Raw genomic sequence first — 23024 nt, 5'->3', positions numbered from 1 at the left:
ATTAAGTCTAGTAGCTTTTTGATGGAGTATCTAGGTTTTTGTATGTATAATATCATGTCGTCTGCAAATAAGGACAGTTTTACTTCCTCTTTTCCATTTTGGATGCCTTTTATTTCTTCTTCTTTCCTAATTGCGATAGCTAATACTTTCAGTACTATGTTGAACAGCAGTGGTGAGAGTGGACCTCCTTGTCTTGTCCTGTTCTTAGGGGAAATGGTGTTAGTTTTTGTCCAATGAGTATGCTGCTGGCTGTGGCCCTGTCATAATTGGCTTCTATTATGTTGTGGTATGATCCTTCTACTCCCACCTTACTGAGAGTTTTTATCAAAAATGGGTGTTGAATTTTATCAAATGATTTTTCTGCATCAATTGATATGACCATGTGGTTTTTTTCTTTCAATTTGTTTATGTGATGTATCACGTTTATTGATTTGCGGATATTGTACCATCCTTGAGTGCTGTTTTAATGGATGTTTCATTTTAGAATAGTTCCATATTTACAGAAAAATTGTGAAGATAATAACCATGAACACCATACCTAATTTCCCTTATTACTAATATCGTACTTATGTATGGGGCAAATGTAACAAGAAGAGAATAAACAGTGAAACAGAGTGAAACTTCACTTCTCTAGTATCTCCAATATCCAGCACTGTTGTTCTAGACCAAGTTGTTAAAGGAAAAACAGGACCAGTTCCGGCATAAAACTTCAGATCTTGAGCTGATCATCCTTTCAATCGTTTAACAATATTCAATAGTCTACCGTGAAAAAAGGAAACCAAATTCATTATTATATACTGCCAGCACTGACACAACGCCCTGTTCCTCATGACTGCGACCACCAAAAACCCATCCCACTCCCCCCATATCGAAACCTAAATTAATCATCACCTTCTTCTTTCCTTGCCAGTATGAGAAAGTGTTGAGAAAAAATCGCCATTCAGACTTCTGCTTGTGTGTGGCTCAGTATAGAATGGCTTGTATCGTGCCCCAAATAGAGAAATCTACATTACTCCGTTCTCAGATGACTGCCCCTTCCTTAGATCCCTCCCCATCACAACACCTTTCTCCTCATGACTGCGACAACCACCATCCATCCCACACCCCGCCAAATTCATACATAAATTCATTTTTGGACTAGCAGTTTCTTCATCCATCCTTGTGTTTGGAGTCTTATTCCTTATCTCTGCTAGTCTACAATATCTTCTTAGTAAGTTTCGCTATCTTGAGGCACCAGACACTACTCAAAGGTTCCTGGCCTCTATATATACTCTTTAAGTTAATGAGGAGCCACTCACTTCAGCTCTGATTGCCCATATTCAGTGGTTGCCATGGTGTGTCTGGACATGACAAAGCCACATCTAGACCATCCAGGAGGGGCGGGCGTGGCAGAGCATGCATAACTCTCAGACACTCTCGTTATAGAACAGAGACCTTCCTCTTAAATCCTAAAATTTTGACCAAAATGACCTCTCTCACTCTTATTTCCTCTAATTCTATTATAGTCCAGCGTATGGCAGGAGGTGGTGTTTCCTCAAAGACAATTGGCATACTCCCCAGTCATTTCAGTGATCCATTCCACTATGTTCAGTTGCTACCATTCCTAGGAACTTGAGTGTTGTTTTAATGCCTGATTTATTTCAGAATAGTTCCAGATTTACAGAATAATTGTGAAGATAATAACCATGAACACCACACCCAATTTCCCTTATTACTAATATCGTACTTATGTATGGGGAAAATGTAAGAAGAAGTAGATCAACAGTGAAACAGAGTGAAAATTTACTTCTCTAGTATCTCCAATATCCAGCAATGCTGTTCCAGACCAAGTTGTTAAAGGAAAAACTGGACCAGTTGTGGCATAAAACTGCACATCTTGAACTGACCATCCTTCCAATAGTTTAACACTATTGAATAGTGTACCATGTAAAAAGGAAATCAAATTCCTTATTATACACTGCCAGCACTAACAAAACCTCCTGTTCCTCATGACTGTGACCACCACCATCCATCCCCCCGCACCAACGCAAACCTAAAGTAAACATCAGCTTCTTTTTTCCTTGTCAGTATGAGAAAGTGTTGGGAATAAAATCCCCATTCAGACTTATCCTTGTCCTTATGCTAAGTGTCTGACTCAGTATGGAATGGCTTGTCTGGTGCCCCAACTAAAGAAATCTACATTACTCCCTTCTCACATGCCTGCCCCCTCCTTAGATCCATCCTCATCAGTGAAACAGAGTCAGACTTCACTTCTCTAGTATCTCCAATATACAACAATGCTGTTCTAGACCATGATGTTAAAGGAAAAACTCAATCACTTGTGGCATAATAACTCCCATCTTGAGCTGACCATCCTGTTAATAATTTAATATTCAATAGTCTGCCATGTAAAAAGGAAGTCAAATTCTTTATTATACACTTCCAGCACTAACACAACACCTTGTTCCTCATGACTCCCACCACGAAAATCCATACCAACCCCCCCCAATACAAACATAAATTGACTTTTGGACTTACAGTTTCTTCATCCATCCTTGTGTTTGGAGTCTGATTCCTTATCTCTACTATCCTAGACTATCGTCTTATTAAGTTTCGCTATCTTGAGGCAACAGACACTACTCAAAGTGTTCTGCCCTCTATATATACTTTTCATGTTATTGAGGAGCCACTCACTTCAGCCCTGGCTGCCCAAAATCATTGGTTGCCATGGTGTGGTTTGACATCACTGTTATGCCCAGATTTCGGGGTCCCCAATAATCCACCACCAGGGATCCTCCTCTGATGTAAAACAATGAGTCTTTATTGATCAATTCTAGAATTGGCTCCCAGCCTTTCTCCGGCGTAGCGGTGAGGCGAGAGACCGTGTCCCAGGAGAACAAAGGTTATATAGGGCTAGATATTTGGGGTGGGCTTTAGGGGTGACGTGAGTTACAGAGATTGGTCAGGTTTTTACATCATAAGGGTCTTGAAGTGACCATCACATTCTGAAGGTTGGAGCCATCCACCACTATAGACTTATTAGGACCTTAGCTACAATTCTGGAACTTCATTGGTCCACTCAGGTGGGTGGTTGGGAGAGTTAGGACAATACCAGCATTCTTCTGGTCACTCTCAGGGGGCGGGGTGGGGCTTGGGCTGAGGGCCAGCCTTGTAAGACAACATAGAGTTGAGGGAGAAGAGCATGTCTCCACCTCATCCTTGAAGAGGGAGGTGGGTGCATTTCTGCTTAGTTCTGCTTAGTTCTTTCAAGTTCCGTTCTGTCCCTTCAATCACAAAGCCTCAGCTTGACCACCCAGGAGGGGCTGGGGTGGCAAAGGATGCAGAAATCTCAGACACTCTGTTTATAGAACAGAGACCTACCTCTTAACTCTTAAAATTTTCCCAAACTGTCCTCGCTCTCTCTCTCATTTCCACTAGTTCCATTATAGTTCAGCATATGGAAGGTACTTGGTGTTTCCACTAAGACAATTCCATACTCATCCGTCATTTCAGCGGTCCATTCCACTATGTTCAGTTGCTACCATTTCCTAGGATTTTGAGAGTTGTTTTTATGGATGTTTTATTTTAGATAGTTCCCGATTTACAGAAATGTTGTGAAGGTAATAACCATGTACACCATACCCAATTTCCCTTATTACTAATGACTTACTTATGTAATGAGCAAATTTAACATGAAGTGAAACATCAGTGAAACAGAGTGAAACCTCACTTCCCTAGTATCTCCAATATCCAGCAATGCTGTTCTGGACCAAGTTGTTAAAGGAAAAACTGGACCAGTTGTGGCATAAACCTTCAGGTCTTGAGCTTATCATCCTTTCAATAGTTTAACAATATTCAATAGTCTGCCATTTAAAAAGGAAATCAAATTCTTTATTATACACTGCCAGCACAAACACAACACCCTCTTCCACATGACTGTGACCAACACCATCCATCCCACCCCACCCCCCAATACAAACATAAATACACCTTTGGACTTTCAGTTTCTTCATCCATGCTTGTGTTTGGAGTCTTATTCCTTATCTCTACTAGTCTGCACTGTCGTCTTATTAAGTTTCGCTACCTTGAGGCAAAAAACACTACTCACAGTGTCCTGGAATCTATATATACTTTTAAGTTAATTAGGAGCCACTCACTTCAGCTCTGGCTGCCAAAATTCAGTGGTTCCCATGGTGTGGCTTCACATCACAAAGCCTCAGCTTGACCATCCAGGAGGGGCGGGGTGGCATAGAATGCAGAATTCTCAGAAACTCTGGTTATGGAACAGAGACATTCCTCTTAACTGCTAAAATATTTCCCAAACTGACCTGCCTCTCTCTCTCTCTCATTTCCTCTATTTCCATTATAGTCCATCCAATGGCAGGGAGGTGGTGTTTCCTCGAAGAGAATTGCCATACTCCCTCGTCATTTCAATGGTCCATTCCACTGTGTTGATATTAATGTTTCCTAGGATTTTGATGGTTGTTTTAATGGATGTTTTATTTTAGAATAGTTCCAGATTTACAGAAAAATTGTGAATATAATAACCATGTACACCATACACAATTTCCCTTATTACCAATATCTTACTCATGTATGGGGCAAATGTAAGATGAAGTGAATCATCAATGAAACAGAGTGAAACCTCACTTCTCTAGTATCTCCAATATCCAGTAATGCTATTCTAGAACAAGTTGTTAAAGAAAAACCTGGACCATTTGGGGCATAAAACTTCAGATCTTGAGCTGACCATCCTTTCAATAGTTTAACAATATTCAATAGTCTACCATGTAAAACAGAAATCAAATTCATTATTATACACTGCCAGCACTATAACAACACCCTGTTCCTCATGACTGAGACCACCACCATTCATCCCCCCGCACCAACCCAAACCTAAAGTAAACCAGCTTCTCTTTTCCTTGTCAGTATGAGAACGTTTGGGAATAAAATCACCATTCAGACTTATCCTTGTCCTTATGCTAAGTGTCTGACTCAGTATGGAATGGCTTTTCTGGTGCCACAAATAGAGAAATCTACATTACTCCCTTCTCACATGCCTGCCCCCTACTTAGATGCCTCCTGATCAGTGAAACAGAGTCAAAACTCACTTCTCTAGTATCTCCAATATACAACAATGCTGTTCTACACCATGATGTTAAAGGAAAAACTCAATCACTTGTGGCATGAATTCACATCTTGAGCTGACCATACTGTCAATAGTTTAACACTATTCAATAGTCTGCCATGTAAAAAGGAAATAAAATTCTTTATTATACATCCAGCACTAATACAGCACCCTGTTCCTCATGATTGCCACCACGACAATCCATACCACCCCCCACCAATACAAACATAAATTGATTTTGGACTTACAGTTTCTTCATCCATCCTTGTGTTTGGAGTCTTATTCCTTATCTCTACTAGTCTAGACTATCGTCTTATTAAGTTTCCCTATCTTGAGGCAACAGACACTACTAAAATGGTCCTTGCCTCTATATATACTTTATATGTTATTGAGGAGCCACTCACTTCAGCCCTGGCTGCCCAAAATCAGTGGTTGCCATGGTGTGGTTTGACATCACAAAGCCTCAGTTTGACCATCAGGAAGGGCGGGGGTGGCAAAGGATGCAGAAATCTCAGACACTCTGCTTAGAGAACAGAGACCTACCTCTTAACTCCTAAAATTTTTCCCAAACTGTCCTCGCTCTCTCTCTCATTTCCTCTAGTTCCATTATAGTCCAGCATATGGCATGTAGTTGGTGTTTCCTCTAAGACAATCACATACTCCCCCGTCATTTCAGTGGTACATTCCACTATGTTCAATTGCTACCATTTCCTAGGATTTTGAGAGTTGTTTTAATGGATGTTTTATTTCAGAATAGTTCCAGATTTACAGAAAATTTCTGAAGGTAATAACCATTTACACCATACCCAATTTCCCTTATTACTAATGACTTACTTATGTATTCAGCTAATTTAACATGACTTGAAACATCAGGGAAACAGAGTGAAACCTCACTTCTCTGGTATCTCCAATATCCAGCAATGCTGTTCTAGACCAAGTTGTTAAAGGAAAAACAGGACCAGTTGTGGCATAAACCTTCCTGTCTTAAGCTTATCATCCTTTCAATAGTTTAAAAATATTCAATAGTCTGCCATGTAAAAAGGAAATGAAATTCTTTACTATAAACTGGCAGCACTAACATAACAAACTGTTCCTCATGACTGTGAACACCACCATCCAGCCATCCTGACCCCAATACAAACATAAATTCAATTTTGGCCTTGCAGTTTCTTCTTCCATCCTTGGGTTTGGAGTCTTATTCCTTATCTCTAATAGTCTACACTATCGTCTTATTTAGTTTCGCTATCTTGAGGCAACAGACACTACTGAAATGGTCCTGGCCTCTATTTATTATCTTTCGGTTAATGAGGAGACACTCACTTAAGGTCTCTTTTCCCAAAATCAGTTTGGCCGTGGTGTGGCTTGACATCACAAACCCTCAGCTTGACCATCCAAGTGGGACAGGGGTGGCAGAGGATACAGAAATCTCAGAAACTCTGGTTATAGAACAGACAGCTTCCTTTTAACTGCTAAAATTATTCCCAAACTCACATCTCTCTCAATTCTCTCTCTCTCATTCTCTCACTCTCTCTCTCTCTCTCTCTCTCTCTCTCTCTCTCTCTCTCTCTCTTTCTCTCTCTCTCTCTTTCTCTCTCTCTTCGTTTAGTTCCACTATAAGTCCAGCATATGGCAGGGAGGTGGTGTTTCCTCTAATCCACTTCCTCAACTCCACAGTCATTTTAGTGGTCCATTCCACTATGTTCAGATATTCCCATTTCCTATTATTTTTAGTGTTGTTTTATAAAAGTTTTTTTTTTTAGAATAGTTCCAGATTTACAGAAAAATTGGGAAGATAATACTCATGTACACCGTACCCAATTTCCCTTATTACTAATATCTTACTTATGTATGGTGCAAATGTAACATGAAGTGAATCATCAGTGAAACAGAGTGAAACCTCACTTCTCTAATATCAACAATATCCACCAATGCTGTTCTAGAGCAAGTTGTTTAATATAAACTGTACCACTTGTGGCATCAAACTTAACATATCGAGCTGAGAATCCTGTCAATAGTTTAACAATATTCAATAGTCTACCATGTAAAAAGGAAATCAAATTCATTATGATACACTGCCAGCACTAAAAGAACACCCTGTTCCTCATGACTGTGACCACCATCATCTATCCCACCCACCCAATCCAAAACTAAATTAAACATCAGCTTCTTTTCTTCCTTGCCAGTATGAGAAAGTGTTGAGGATAAAATCCACATTAAGTCTTCTCCTTGTCTTTATTCTATGTGTCAGGCTCAGTATGGAATGGTTTGTCTGGTGCCCAAATTAAAGTAATCTACATTACTCCCTTCTCACATGCCTGCCCCCTTCTTAGATCCCTCCCCAGAAGTGAAACAGAGTCAAACCTCACTTCCTCAGTATCTCCAATACCCAACAATGCTGTTCTATACCATGATGTTAAAGGCAAAACTGTACCAGTTTTGCATAAAACTTCACATCTCGAGCTGACCATCCTTTCAATAGTTTAACAATATTCAATAGTCTGCCATGTAAAAAGGAATTCAAATTCTTTATTATACACTGCCAGCACTAACAAAACGCCCTGTTCCTCACGAATGCGACCATGACCATCGATCCCACCCCCCCCACCCCAATATAAACATACATTCACTTTTGGAATTGCAGTTCGTTCAACCATCCTTGTGTTTTGTGTTGATTGTTTCCTTCGATGTCCCGCGTGGAGTTGGTTTCGGTATCTGAAAGAGGACCCACACAACCAAGGAGAGAAATAGACAAGAGATAATTTTGCAATATTGGGGGACCTGTCGGCAAGTCCCGATGGACTTCCTCTGTGCTCAGGCCTCACCAAGCTTTTACTGATCTTGGATGCACCCATAGCATAGACCTTAGGCAGGTGACCCCCTAGTAATAAGCACACTAGCCGCTCAGCAAGGATTTACATAATAATAAATGAGGGACTAGTTTCAGCTACCACTGTCTGGACAAACAGAGGTGGCGCCTAGCTCTGAGCTTTGCTAGGGCTTCAAAGGCACCCAGCCTTCAGGGTGTTATGGGGAGTTCTCTGTCTATGCTTATCAGATAGTGAAGGCAATAAACAGTTTCCCACATCTTCCCCTTATTTTTTCTTTCAAAAATAATCAAGTCCCAATTTCTATGTCCTAAAGTTATGAGTCCATGTTTCAATGTCCAAAAGTTCATGTGTACATGTCAGCAATGAAATGTTGTCTCTGGATGGTGGAAAATGCAGGTCCGGTCCTTTCTGGTCTGCTCCTGGGCACCCTGCAGTGCTGCACAGCTGCTGACTGGTAGCATGGCAAGGCGTCTTCCACCATCTCCATCTCTGAACTGTCTCTTCTGTCTTTGTGGTTGGCTTTCTGTGATCCGTTGTTACAGGAATCCACATGGTCTTGTAGCTGTTCTCTGAAAGTATACAAACATATTCTCGACCAAATGTTAAAGGAAAAAAAAAACTTACTTGGGGTCTTTTCTTTAACATGATGTTTCCGTGTCCTACACTAGCATAATGTGTGTTTTTTCTGGGTGTCTCACTATTAGCATTATAAATGAAAAAATATTTTCTCTAAATATGTAATTTAGTTACAGGATCTATTTCCTTAAATTGTATTCTTCCACTATATTTTTCCACTATCACCCTTTTTTTTATTTAATTAGGTGTCTTCTTGGAAATTTTATAATGCAGTCTAGATACCTTAAAATATTAATTTTTTGCACGCAAAAAAATGAACCTGAACATGCTTTAGGTTCATAGCATGTTTACCATGAAATGAAAATTTTTGTTAATACTTTTTGAATAATTACTTATTTCAAATTAGCCAAATGTAATTAATTTGTAAACTTGAATTTCATTAATTTGAAAACTATTTTGCTGTCAAATTTAATATTTTAACAATAATCTTAATTTACACTGTAAATATTAATGAAGAGGATGACTTTACAACCTTGTGAAGTGTTGAGCATTCCTGTTGTTAGGCTAGATTTAGACATAGGGTCTGTTAGCCAAGCCTCCGTTTATCTGGATTCTGATTTCAGCTGGACCAAATCTCTTCTTTTATTTGGTTCCTGATCTGGGCTGGGCATGGGAAGCAAGAAGCAGCCATGGGGACAGGAGACCTTCCTCAGAAGGAGCGAGTGTTCAAGCCCGTGCACCATTGAGGGGGATCTGTGGCCCTCCTTTGTTGCACCCAAAGTTTTCTCCTCCTGGCCCCTGGCTGTGCCTGTCTTAGGTCACCCCACGCTTTGGGGTCTTACCCGTCTTTGACTGTCAACCATCTCTGGGCCAAGTAGGGTGCTGTGAGGTTCAGTTCTGTCTCCTTGTTAACCTATGTCCCTCTGGCCTCCATGCCCAGCAACTGCCTTTGGATCCCCCCGCCTGCTTGCGGGGACCTGGCATTTATCATAGGGAACCCAGGTTTCTTCTCCAGAGAGGGCCCAGCTTACGCCATTGGGAAAGATACAGATCCATGGTACCAGCTTTTCATGATCCCCGCTTGAACAGACAGCTCAGGTAACAGCTGTAGGCAATTGGATTCCTCTTTGACAAAAAAAGTCAAGATAGGTCAATATAGAATGCTTAAGTGCCTTCCCCAGGAGGCCCTCCGCACAGTGGAAAGGAATAAATCCCTTTATTTAAAACATTCAAATTCATTTGTAAATTTGTTTGGGATAAATGCACCATATACTGTTGTAAAACATCAAAATTGTTAATAAAACTTGTAGAATAATACCATGTAAGAATATTCTTTGCGCTAGGTCATGACAACTTAATTTTTAACTGGCTGTCTCAAGGTTTCGAATGAGGAACCTAGTTAGCAAAAAAAAAAAAGCAATTTACAGAAGCAGAGACAGCATGCTATCTAAATTACAGTTCTGGGTCTCCAGAGCACTGAGTTGACACACTGACTGGAGCCTTCTGACTTTGGGATAGCTATGCTATCCTTCCCAGTTAAAGGAAAAATGTGCCTTCTAAGACCAGTATGAAACTATAATTTTTACCTGAATTAATTGTTACCATACTTCACTTTACCGTGTCCCAGGTGGTCTCTGGGCTGTTGGTTGTCTGGTTTGTCTTCCTCCTGTTCCTCATCTTCAGTGGACTGCTTGGAGTCAGTGCTCTCTGTGGCTGAGGTAGTTGATTGTTTACAGCTACATGTTATGGCTCCAGGCGCAAGATCTTCAGTCTGGCTAGATTCCTGATGCAGTTTAATATTTCTAGCAGGAATCCATACGGGTTTGGCAAAATTCTCTGGGAATATACAAGCGTACCCTCTGCCAAAGGTTAATAATGGGTCATTTTCCTTCCATAAACCGGATTCGGGATCAATCCATTTAACTAGACCATTTTCTTTTGTTTTATTCTGACACCAATGTATCTCCATACGTGTTTCCATCAGGATCACAAGTGAAAAAATTTAGAGTAATTAAAGCTAGGTGAAGCCTACCCAAAGGTGATTTCTCCATCATCCCCCTTTTTTATTTTTCAAGTTGGGATTTTTAAAAGCTGATGAGACTCTGAAGCCTCTTTTAATAAAGCAACCCATTGATCAGCATGTGCATTTCCCTTAGTTAATGAGCCAGGTAATATGCTGTGAGCCCTGATGTGGGTGATATAAAAAGGGTATGTTGTCTGCTGCACAATCTGTTGAACTTACTTAAATAGTAAGAATAAACTTTGGTCACTAAGCCATTTCAACCGGGCAGTTTCAATTCTATTTACTAGGCCCGAAGCACAAGAGGAATCAGAAATTATCTTAGCAGGCTGTTGGAAATCTGGCAACGCAGCCTTAATAGCTTCTAACTCAATTCTTTGCACAGAAGTATGACTGGTCAGTATGACTCGGTCAGAATTTATAGTATGATAGGCTACTTTCCAATTAGATGTCCCATCAGTAAAAACAGTTAAAGCTCCAGGAATTGGTTCCTGCCTAGTATTTTTGGTATAATGATGGAGGTCTTATTTAAAAATTGTAGTAGTTTATATTCTAATAGGTGACAGCTAAGTTCCCCAGAATATTCACTTAGCCCAATTTGCTAATTTAAGTCAGTTTGAAATAACATTTATTCTTGTAACTTTACTTGTCCTAATTTATGGACAATAAATGATATTAATTAAATTTCTGGTATTAGTCTTTAAGTAAATTTACATACACTTTGTTTAAGGAGGCAAAACACAAATTCTTTAATTTATCTTATGAGGCCCAATATATTGATTTTTAATTTTAGTTAGACATCTCAAGGAAACCTCTTTATATTTCATCCCGACAGTTTTCTTCCTCACACAAGCAACAAATATAAGGAACATGGTTGTCTTTTGAGATTTTAACAAATACTGTACCAAAGCTATATATTTCAAGTGATTTTTCATTTATGGTGACTAATCAGATTTAGTATTTTAAAAACAATCTGTAAATGTTAGCAATCATATTTTTAAAGAGTATAGCCTTTCGCTTATTTGCATATACAGTACAATCATGGGAAGCCTTCAGTAACCTTTTAGAAGAATTTTATTTACTAGGATTCAAATGCTTACAAAGATTAGTAAATTTAGAAAAGTTGTATTTTGATACACGACATGCAAACCCTGCTTCACTTCCAGCCTAATTTAAAATGCAGCGGTGAGGAGCTTTTAAATAAAAGACATTGCTATGTTAAATAAAGACTTTGCTACTACTAAATCAATTCCTTCTTTTATTTGGCAGAAATTCTTTATGAAAGCAAGCATTTTATATTTTGAAATATTGCACTCAGGAAAAACTTCCAAATACATATCTAATTAAAACATGTTCAACACTTTTTAAGCAGTTCTCAACATAATAGGATCTAGTCTTAACCATGGAATCAATTACTCTTAATTTGTTTATGATATACGCATAACTGCGGTTCTACTGAGAATTTAAGATACCTTTTAAAAATGTATCTACAAGCCTTTTAAGAAATATGAGCTCTTATGCCGAAACCGGTTTGGCTCAGTGGATAGAGCGTCGGCCTGCGGACTGAAAGGTCCCAGGTTCGATTCCGGTCAAGGGCATGTGCCTGGGTTGCGGGCATATCCCCAGTAGGAGATGTGCAGGAGGCAGCTGATCGATGTTTCTCTCTCATCGATGTTTCTAACTCTCTATCTCTCTCCCTTCCTCTCTGTAAAAAATCAATAAAATATATTAAAAAAAAAAAAAAAAGAAATATGAGCTCTATTGTCGGCCCTTATGAAGCCAACTGCTTAAAACATTGGTCTATCATACCACTGAAATTATATTAAGACCATGATTGCTAATTTATTAAGCATTAAAAATATCTTCTTAAAAATAGTATTAAAGAAAACTGAAGAGGCAAGCACACTTTCTGCCCCATCCCCATTTCCACAGTAAACCTCCGCCTTAAAACTCCACCCCTGAAATCCCATCCTGCCTCAGTGAGCAGACATTCCTTTTGTGATTGGCTAAATCAGAGGGCGGGGCCTTTGTTGTTTCAAGATGGCGGCCCCCAGGGGCACAGTGAGCCATTTGGCCAACATGGCGGCTGCCAAGTCACACAGCTCAAACGGGCGGCTGTCTACACTGTTCTTTGACAGAGCAAACCAAAACCCCTAAAAGATAGATGACCAACATTATATTGTAGATAAACAGAAATCTCATTAGCTGTTTATACCCTTTATAATTATCTTAAAGAATATTAATCAAATTTAAAGGGGTTTTTGTATTAAAAATTTCAGTTGAGATCTTAAAAATTAATCCTTTTTTTTAATCAGATCCATAAGCCACATATTTTGAATTCTAATTATTTCAGAGAAAACAAAAATTATTTTCTCAAAAATAAAATATTTTTTTAAGCATTTAGCTATTATAAGTATACAATTTTTCCCAATTCAATCCGAATCTTAAACTCTTAGTTGGCAAGTCAAACATTCAGGATTTCTCAATCAGTAACATTAAGACTAAACTTTAAAAATGCAAGACATAATCAACAAACAGATTTAATACTGTCTTCTAGATTTTGTACAAGGAATACTCAGATCTCATTTAATTCAGTATTATGTCACTTCAAGAAACCTAGGTATAAACTCCAAGGTCTTAAATTTCCCAGCAGCTTTGGAAAACCACATTTGAGGCTGGCAAGGCAGGCCTGGCCCACCCTTTGATTTTAAAAGGACCTTAATTTTTTTCCTCTAGGGAAGGTCAAGAAACAAGTTTGTAGCTACATTGTTTCCTGACCCTTGCTTGAAGGTGGAAAGGTTTAAAATTGGCCCGCGGGAGGAAAGGACGCTCTTTAGCCTGGAAGAACAGGTTTGGCCTACCCTGGACCGAACAGATGTAAATTGACCACATTCTTTAAGAATTTGCTACAGGCGGGAAACAACTAGCCCCTTTTCTCATTAGAAATGTTTTGGCCAGCCTTTTCAATAAACAAAGGGCCAGTTTTTTACCGGGCTACTTAGATTTTTATAATTAGATATTTTAATAATTTTTGAGATTCAAATTCAATTATTTTAAGGCAATTAATTTAGCAAATTTTTGTAACAGAAACAATTTTAAATATATTTTATTGATTTTCTTTTACAGAGAGTAAGGGAGACAGATAGAGAGTTAGAAACATCTATGAGAGAGAAACATCGATCAGGTGCCTCCAGCACATCTCCCACTGGGGATGTGCCCCCAACCCAGGTACATGCCCTTGACCGGAATCAAACCTGGGACCCCTCAGTCCGCAGGCCGACGCTCTATCCAATGAGCGAAACCGGTTTCGGCAACAGAGACAATTTTACTGATTTTTCTTGTAGAGGTCTTAAAATTAGCTTTGGAATAGGCTTCATTAACATTATTATGGAAAAATACCAATCTTGTTGCTAGAATTTCTACCGTGGGTCAAATTCGCCATTTTCTTTAGGAAATAACCAGTCTTGGGTTTTATTCTGCACATTTGTAAAGAAATTCCAGCTCAAAACTCTATCTAAATGTCCAAAATCAGAACTGTTAGGTCGGAGTGAGCCCAGGATCGGATACATGCAGACATGTAATGAGAAAATGGACTTCTCCTGGAATTTCTCACAGGTCAACGTGCCAGATAAAGATACTGGCTTCTTAACGACCCCCTGCAGCTGAATCTTCCTCAACTGAATACCTCAGCTCATGTCCCCACCCCTCACCCAACTGCAGTATAATAAAGCGCCCCCCTCCCTGTTGGCTTGAATCCACGTGCCCTGTCCTGGGGGTACGTGGGTCTCCCGGGGACGCCGAATAAACCTTTTCCTTTCCTTTCTTTTCTGATTCACTGGACTCTATTTCTTGTGCCGTCTCCTGAGCCCTAACCTAACATTTGGTGCCTTGATACCTGGGTGGCTCGAGGACTGCCTTTGGCCGTCCCTCCAAGGCTTGGGTTGCCCGCCTCTCCCTCCTAGTGGCTCTGGCCTCATAAGGACCTCATCTCTTCAGTTCGGCAACTTTTCCCAGTTAGGCAGAATCAGCAGTGAGTCCCGCCCCGCGCCAGTGCTGGTCCCATGAAGCCGCCTGCGCGCGGGCATCTCTATCCATAAAATGTGGCCACGTCAGATATTGCCTCTCCGGACCCTCCAGGATGGCTGCTCCGGACTTTGGGGGGTAGCAGGGATGCCTCTACCCCACCCATGGTCCCTCCGTCTCTCCATAGCATGGGTTAAACCGCTGGGAAGCCAGGCTTTAGCCCCGCTACAGGCCACGATATCGAGCACAGGGAATCCAAATTCCAAACCTGACCTGAGCACACGTCTAGGGTGCCGGCTCACCAATCTGGCCAAACACGGGGACTGTCCCGGGCCTTTGTCCTTTTTCTGTAAGTAGCATGGACTCAGTATGAAAACGGGACCCTGACTTTACCGTCACACCAATCTCAGGATTTTCTGTCAGAGAACTGGGAAATTTGACCAAGTATCTCTCTCTCAGTCTCTCTCAGCCTCTCTCCATCTCTCTGCGTTCCCGTCCCTCCCCCAAAGTTCCTTCTGCCATCTCTCCTGGCTCCGCCCTTCCTCCTCCCTCTGGGCTGTCCCTGCACCGCCGAGCCCTGAGGTGTGTGCGGTGTGTCTAGGGGTGGGTTCATGTGCTGTGTGTGGGTGGCAGCGCCAGCACGGCAATCATCATCATTGTCTCTGTGTTCTCCCACTCCCCTTTACCCGGAGACCACCGCAAATGCCCCCGTCGAAAGTCGCCTGTTCTCCCGCTGGCTTCTTGCCCCGTCTGTCCACCCTCTCTCCTCCTCTCTCCTGGACCCTCCTCCAGCCACGCCTTCTCCACTGCCTCCTGACCACGCCTCCTGGTCCCGCCTCCCCTCTTCCGTCAGCCCCACAGCAACCGAAAACTCAAACCGCCTTTTACAACCCCATGCCCCTGCATGCCTCCGCTGCCACTGTGCCCCGTTACACCACCACGCAGTTGGTCTGTCCACGCACCGACGCAGCCACTAACGCCATATCTGCTGCGGGAGCCGGAAACTCAGGTTCCCTGCCACCCCTGCCTGCTTTTGCAGTCGGTATACACACGCTTCCATAGGCTCTACCTTCCTTCTGTCCTTCCTCCTCCATTCTGCCCGTGGGAGGTTGCGGCTTTTAAACTCAACTGCCAAGACCTCTCCCAAGCCCACCCAGGCCACCTCTCCCATGCTCTCCACTTCCCTTACAGGCCTGCCTTAGTAACCTATACCCCACACAGTGCCCTCTGTAAGATGTAACCTCCCACCTTCCTCGGTGCGTTCCACCGAAACTCTGCCCCCATGACTGCCAGCACTTTAGTACACAGGTGGCCGGCTAGTTCCCATTGCGAGAGGTTGCAGCTGTGCTCTCCTCAAACCGTCTTAACAGGAAGCTTCCTGCTCCCCTAGAGCCCAAATCCTAAGAATGTCAGCTCCAAAACAGCCTCTTCCATTTTTGCTGCCCATTCTACCCCTGCCATAGTCCAGTCCAGGAACTGAGGGCATAGTCTGAATCTATGCCCCCCACTCTGTAACCCGACCTTTAAGGTCTTTATTAGTCCTCAAACCCAGGTCCGAGGTCCAGTGAAAAATGGCCTTGAAGGTTCTTAATGCCCTGGAGGAGCAGGCACAGTCAGAATGGGAGGCCTGCCTTCAATAGGAAGTAGACCTGCAGTCATGCCTTAGTTGTGGCCCTGAGGTTGACGGCAGCCTGCATGGCCCTAAGGGGGCTGTGAGCGGTGGGGATGCAGTGACGGGTATGCCACCGGAGAATGCTTCAAATGCGGAAATGAAGGCCACTGGGCAATGCAGTGCCCCTGGCCCCAAGCTCCGACCAAGCCCTGCCCTGCATGCAGTCAAAATGGTCACTGGAAATGTGACTGCCCTGGAAAAAGTGGCGGGCCTTCTACACCTCAGTGTAGGCGGGCGACCCTTCCAGGCCAGGAGCCACCTGCTGGCAATGTTGGAACTGGCTGAAGATTGAAGAAGCCCAGCCTCGATGACTCCAATCACCCTCGCTGAGCCTCGGGTCACAATGAAGGTAGTAGGTCACCTTCCCGGTTGACATGAGGGCTGCCTTCTCTGTCCTGCCATCCTTTTTAGGGCTACTTTATCCTTCCAAGATCTCGGACATGTATATTGACGGCAAATCCACCTGCCTTCTGGCCACTGGAACCCTTCCCTGCCTCCTCGATGATAGCATGCCCCATGCCCCAGTTAGGACAAGACAACCTCACCATCCTAGTGGCCACTCTGCATATTACTCTGAGCCCTTCATCTTCCCTGCTCCTTCCACTCCTAGCTCCCTCCCTTTACAGGGACACCAATCCTCCACTGCCATGCATCCCGTCTTGGGGCCCTGTTGTCCCAGACCACAGTAGCCTAGCTCAATCTTTGACTAGCTCAGTCTTTGTCTACCTCAGTCTTCGCTGTGAACGCCTTTTCTCCTTCTCTCCACCACAACAGCCCCTTCCTCTGAACTGAAAACTGCTCTGACCTCGCCCCATCCCCCTCCACCCTTCCCAAAGGAAAAATGCAGCCACTTTAAAATCCAAGCTGCTAGAGGCCTGGGAACAGGCTGCGCAACCTGCTCCCTCCCTCCCCGCCTTTTCTCCAGCCTCATATCCAGGTCCCTGGCTTCCACTGCTCCTTCCATTTTTCCTTGGATATCAGCACATTCGAACATTTTCCTCCACTTTCACTGCAATACCTACCTCTCTCAGGCTCACCGAGTGCCTCCCACCATCTTCTTCGGGGACACCATCCAGGACAGGATGACCCATCATTCCTCACAGGCTCTTACCTGTCAAGGGACCCTACAATTTTGCTCAGGTTTTTCATATTTTCAAGTGAAACGGACATGGGATGACGAGGGAGTCATGAATTCAACTGTCTGGGATGGGAAATCCGCTACTGTCACTCTCTATTTACGAACCCTGACCTACTCCTATGCCCACTCTCATCAACACAACTTTCCATCTACTCTCGAACATCAATCCCTCCACCTCTACATCCTGCTGGATTTCTGTCACTGGCTCGAACCCTCATCATAGCCACTCAATTCCAACCTATTGAACCATCTAACTAAACTCTCTCTAGAAATTCACAGCTCCTGGCCGGACCTCCTGCCCAGGGCCCTGAACAAACTCCGACTACAGCAAGAAGCCGCATTTTCTTGAGCCCTTTTGACTCTTCTTGCTCAATCACCTTCTTCTTTCCGATCCCCCTCCCCTGGGTACGTATCTCCCATATCTGTCTTTAACCAGGCAATTGCTCAGGTTTCTGCCCAAGCCAGAGCCGAACGACCAAGACTCCCAAGACCAGCCCTTCACCCTGGTGACTCGGTCCTCCTTACGAACCTACAACTACAAGCCTTGAAGCCTAGGTGGACAGGACTTCACACTGTAATCCTCACAGGCCCCACTGCTGCCAAGCAGCTTGGCAACCCCAGCTTGACGACCTGTCCTGGCACCGCCTCTCCAAACTCAAGAGGACCCCGGAGCAGCATGACTTCTATAAATGTGAGGTGTTGGGCCCCACTAAGGTCTGCTTTAACCTCCCTCCCCTCCTCCTTCCTTCTCCTCCCGGCCCTGAGCAACCTACACCCACCCCCACCCACTTATGTGTGGAGGTTCAAGGTCAGTGAAACCTACTACCAGACGGCCAACATGTCACCGGCATGTAGGATCTCAGGACTGCCCTCTGTTCGGATGTCAGACAAAGACCCAGATGGCTGTCAACATCCAGTCAATGTCCAATACTGGCTGAACCTATGTCTGTTTTGCTTACAACCAGTGGAACCCAGACCGATGTAATCAAGATGTCAACATCTATGGGGTTGCCACGGAAGAGACTATCATACCACACCGCAGGCAGTCTCACCAAGGCCAGCCCAGGTACCTTCTTTTGGTGCAACGGCACCTTAAGGAACTGCATGAACTCCTCTGACACCGGGCCTTGCTTCGTGGTCACAGTAATTCCCCAACTAACCTTATATGGAGAGTGGGAGCTCACTGGTTGCTCCCTCCATCCCATCCCTGGACCCGCCGGGCTGCCTTCCTCCCTGTCATTCTAGGGGTGAGTATTGCTTCCTCAGTAGGCCTCACTGGGGGCCCCTTGAAAATAGTCTGGTCACTGCTCAGTACTTTAATGGTAAGCTCCAGTTAGCCCTGGAGTCTACTACCGCCTCTTTTAGCCTCCCTACAGCAGCAAGTGACATCAGTAGCCAAAGTAGCCCTACGGAACCAGCTCGCCTCAGACCTTCTGACTGCAGAAAAAGGAGGAACCTGCATATTCCTTCAGGAAGAATGCTGTTACTGCATCAATGAGTCCAAAGTAGTGGAGCAAAACGTAAATGTACAGACCCTGACTAAGCTGAGTGATTAACTACATGCAGGACACTTCCAGGACAACTCTCCTTCCCGCTAGTTCCAAAGCTCCTTAGCAACCTGGGTCCTACCCATGATAGGGCCCCTGATTCTCATCTGTGTCTTTCTTTCTCCTAGCCCCCTGACTCCTCATGTTCATCCACTCCCGGATCATGGGCATGTCACGGGTGACTGTGAATCAGCTCCTGCTCCATCCCTATGCTCACCTGCCCTCCGATCTGCCTCTGCCTAACCCTGACCTTTAAATCCGCCACCCCTCTTTGCCCATTGTCAGCTGGAAGTAGCTAGAAAGAGTCGCCCCCCCCCCCCCCCATCATCAAAAGACCGGGATGTTAGGTCAGAGAGAGCCCAGGATCGGATACATGCAGACCTGTAATGAGACAATGGACTTCCCCTGGAATTTCTCACAGGTCATTGTGCCAGACACAGATACTGGCTTCTCCAAAACCCCCTGCAGCTGAAACTTCCTCAACTGAATACCTCAGCTCATGTCCCAGCCCTCACCCAACTGCAGTATAAAAAATGCACCACCCTCCCTGTTGGCGTGAATTCTCATGCCCTGTCCTGGTGGTACCTGGGTCTCCCAGGGATGCAGAATAAACCTTTTCCTTTCCTTTCTTTTCCAATTCACTGGACTCTATTTCTTGCGCAGTCTCCTGAGGCACCTAACCTAACAGAAACGAGAGCGGATGAGTTCCAATCCAAGTTTTCTCTTTACACGTAAACAGAATCCCCAGACGCATTTTAAATTTTTTAAAACTTTTCAATTATGAGAAGGAGACTTTAAATTAGAGGAGGCGTCCATATTGGATCGCCATGTGCTCCCTTTTCCTTTCCACCACATCCTGCTTTGGGGGAAGTTTCAGCAAATGACTCAGATGGCGTATTTGTTCCCAAAGTCATGCTTAATAGAAAAACAGATTTTTAAGATTTCTTTTTTTCCTTTTTCGCTTTCCAAAGTAATAGCTAGCACTCAAGGTGACATTGCCTAGACTTTGCACTTCCCAACATATCCTCAGGTAGTTTTTAAACAGAACATTAAGTAATCTCATTTCGGGAGAGCTTATAGCTCTGCGCACTCCTGCCACCTTTGAATCTCTCCGAACCGGAGAGAGATTCAGCGAAGGGTTCCATTTCTTATTAAAGATAGATTCCAAATACAAATTAAGATTTTAATTTGGATAAGAAAACACATTAAGATGACCATGGCACTCTTTTTTCAGCCTGATCTAAAAGAGTACCTTTATCCAGAAACCAAAGGTTAAGTTCTATTATAACATGCAAAAATGGTAAAAGATTACCTTCTAAAATTTTAACACTTTAAACATGCAAATCAAAAGTCTATAATAAAGTTTCTTAGTTTTAAAAAGCCAAATATACGTTTTTAAAGCCAAATCTACTTTTTTAAAGCCAAATCCTGCCCCATTTGTTAGCCTGGTTAAGAAAACGATCCCAGTGTATTTACAGACCCAGGCTTCTGTAGTTGATCCTGGGCATTGCGTGCAGTAGAATCCCCCTCACGTTTTTTCGGTGAGTTTTCCACACCTTTTCGATGAAAACTTCCATTTCGCGCTCCAGCAAGACCTGCACTTCCAGATTTACCATCGGGCTCCAGATGTTGAGTGTTTCCTTCCACATCCCCTGTGGAGTATGGTTCGGTATCTGAAAGAGGAGCCACACAACAATGAGAGAAAATGACACGAGATAATTTTCCAATATTGGGGGACCAGGCAGCAAGTCCCGAAGGACTTCCTCCGTGCTCAGGCCTCACCGAGCTTTTATTGATCTTGGATGCACCCATAGCATAGACCTTAGGCAGGTGACCACATAGTAACAAGCAGACAAGGCCATCAGCAAGGATTTACATAATAATAAATGGGGGAGTAGTTTCAGCTACCACAGTCTGGACAAAGAAAAGAGGTGAGGCCTAGCTCCAAGCTTTGCTAGAGATTCAAAGGCAAACAGCCTTCGGGGGGTTTCAGGGAGTTCTCTGTCTATGATTACCACATAGTGAAGGCAATAAACAGGTTCCCACAGTTTGGAGACTTATTCCTTGTCTCTACTAGTCTACAATATCATCTTATTAAGTTTCCCTATCTTGAGGCAACAGATTCCACTTAAAAGGTCCTGGCCTCTATATATACTCCTTAGGTTAATGAGGAGCCACTCACTTCAGCTCTGGTTGCCCAAAATCAGTGCTTGCCATGGTGTGGCTTGACATCACAAAGCCTCAGGTTGACCATCCAGGAGGGGCAGGGGTGGCAGAGGATACAGAAATCTCAGAAGCTCAGGTTATAGAAAAGAAACCTTCCTCTTAACTCCTAAAATTTTTCCCAAACTGAACGACTGAACTCTCTCTCTATTCACTCTCTCTGTCTATTCTCTCTCTCTCTCTCTCTCTCTCTCTCTCTCTCTCTCTCTCTCTCTCTCTTCATCTAGTTCCACTATAGTCCAGCATATGGCAGGAAGGTGGTGTTTCCACTAAGCCACTTCCAAAACTCCACTGTCATTTCAGTAGTCCATTACACCATGTTCAATTGCTACCATTTCCTATTATTTTGAGTGATGTTTTAATAGATGTTTATTTTTAGAATAGTTCCAGATTTACAGAAAAATTGTGAAGATAATAACCATGTACAACATACCCAATTTCCCTTATTACAAATATCTTACTTGGGTATGGGGCGAATGTAACATGAAGTGAATCATCAGTGAACAGTTATAGTGAAACCTCACATCTCTAGTATTTCCAATATCCAGCAATGCTGTTCTAGACCAAGTTGTTAAAGGAAAAACTGGACCAGTAGAGGCATGAAACTTTAGATCTTGTGCTGACCATCCTTTCAATAGTTTAAAAATATTCAATTGTCTACCATGTAAAAAGGAAATCAAATTCATTATTATACACTGCCAGCACTAACAAAACACCCTGTTCCTCATGACTGCGACCACCACCATCCATCACACCCACCCAATCCAAACCCAAATTAAACATCAGCTTCGTTTCATCCTTGCCAGGATGAGAAAGTGTTGAGGAAAAAATCCCCCTTCAGTCTTCTCCTGGTCCTTATTCTAAGTGTCTGGCTCAGTATGGAATGGCTTCTCTGGTGCCCCGCTTAAAGAATTCTTAATTACTCCCTTCTCACATGACTTCCCACTACTTAGCTCCCTCCCCATTATCTGAAAACTCACAAAAATATTCCTTATCTCCACTGGTGTACAATATCTTCTTAGTAAGTTTGGCTATCTTGAGGCAACAGACACTACGCAGAGGGTCCAGGCCTATTATATACTCTGTATGTCAATGTGGAGCCAATCATATCAGCTCTTGTTTCCCAAAATCAGTGGTTGCCATGGTTTGGCTTGACATCACAAAGCCTCAGCTAGACCATCCAAGAAGGGGGTTGGGGGTTGGGCGTGGATGCAGAAGTCTCAGATGATCTGGTTATAGAAAAGAGACCTTCCTCTTACCTCCTAAAATTTTCCAAAACTGGCATCTCTCTCTCTCTCATTTCCTCTAGTAACATTATAGACCAGCAAATGTCAGGGAGGTGTTGTCCACTCTAAGCCTCTTGCCATACAACCCTGTCCTTTCAGTGGTCTGTTCCACTATGGTCGGATATTACCATTTCCAAGTATTTTGAGTGTTGTTTTATGGATTTTTTATTATAGAATAGTTCCAGATTTACAGAAAAAGTGTGAATATAATGCCCATGTGCACCATACATAATTTCCTTTATTACTAATATGTCACTTTGGTATGGGGAAATGTAACATGAAGTAATCACCAGTGAAACAGAGTGAAACCTCGCTTCTCTAGTAACTCCAATATCTAGCAATGCTGTTCTAGACCAAGTTGTTTAAGGATAAACTGTACCCGTTGTGGCATAAACTTCACATCTTGAGCTGACAATACTGTCAATAGTTTAACAATATTCAATAGTCTACCATGTAAAAAGGAAATCAAATTCATTACTTTACATTGCCAGCAGAAAACACAACACCTTGTTTCTCATGACAGCGACTACCATCATCCACCGCCCCCCTAATCCAAACCTAACTTAAATATCAACTTCTTTTCTTCCTTGTCAGTATTAGAAAA

This window comes from Myotis nattereri (genome assembly GCF_964212035.1).
Source record: "Myotis nattereri genome assembly, chromosome: X".
NCBI classification, from domain to species: domain Eukaryota; kingdom Metazoa; phylum Chordata; class Mammalia; order Chiroptera; family Vespertilionidae; genus Myotis; species Myotis nattereri.
The sequence above is the reverse complement of the archived record's forward strand: the minus strand, read 5'-3'. Positions refer to the sequence as shown.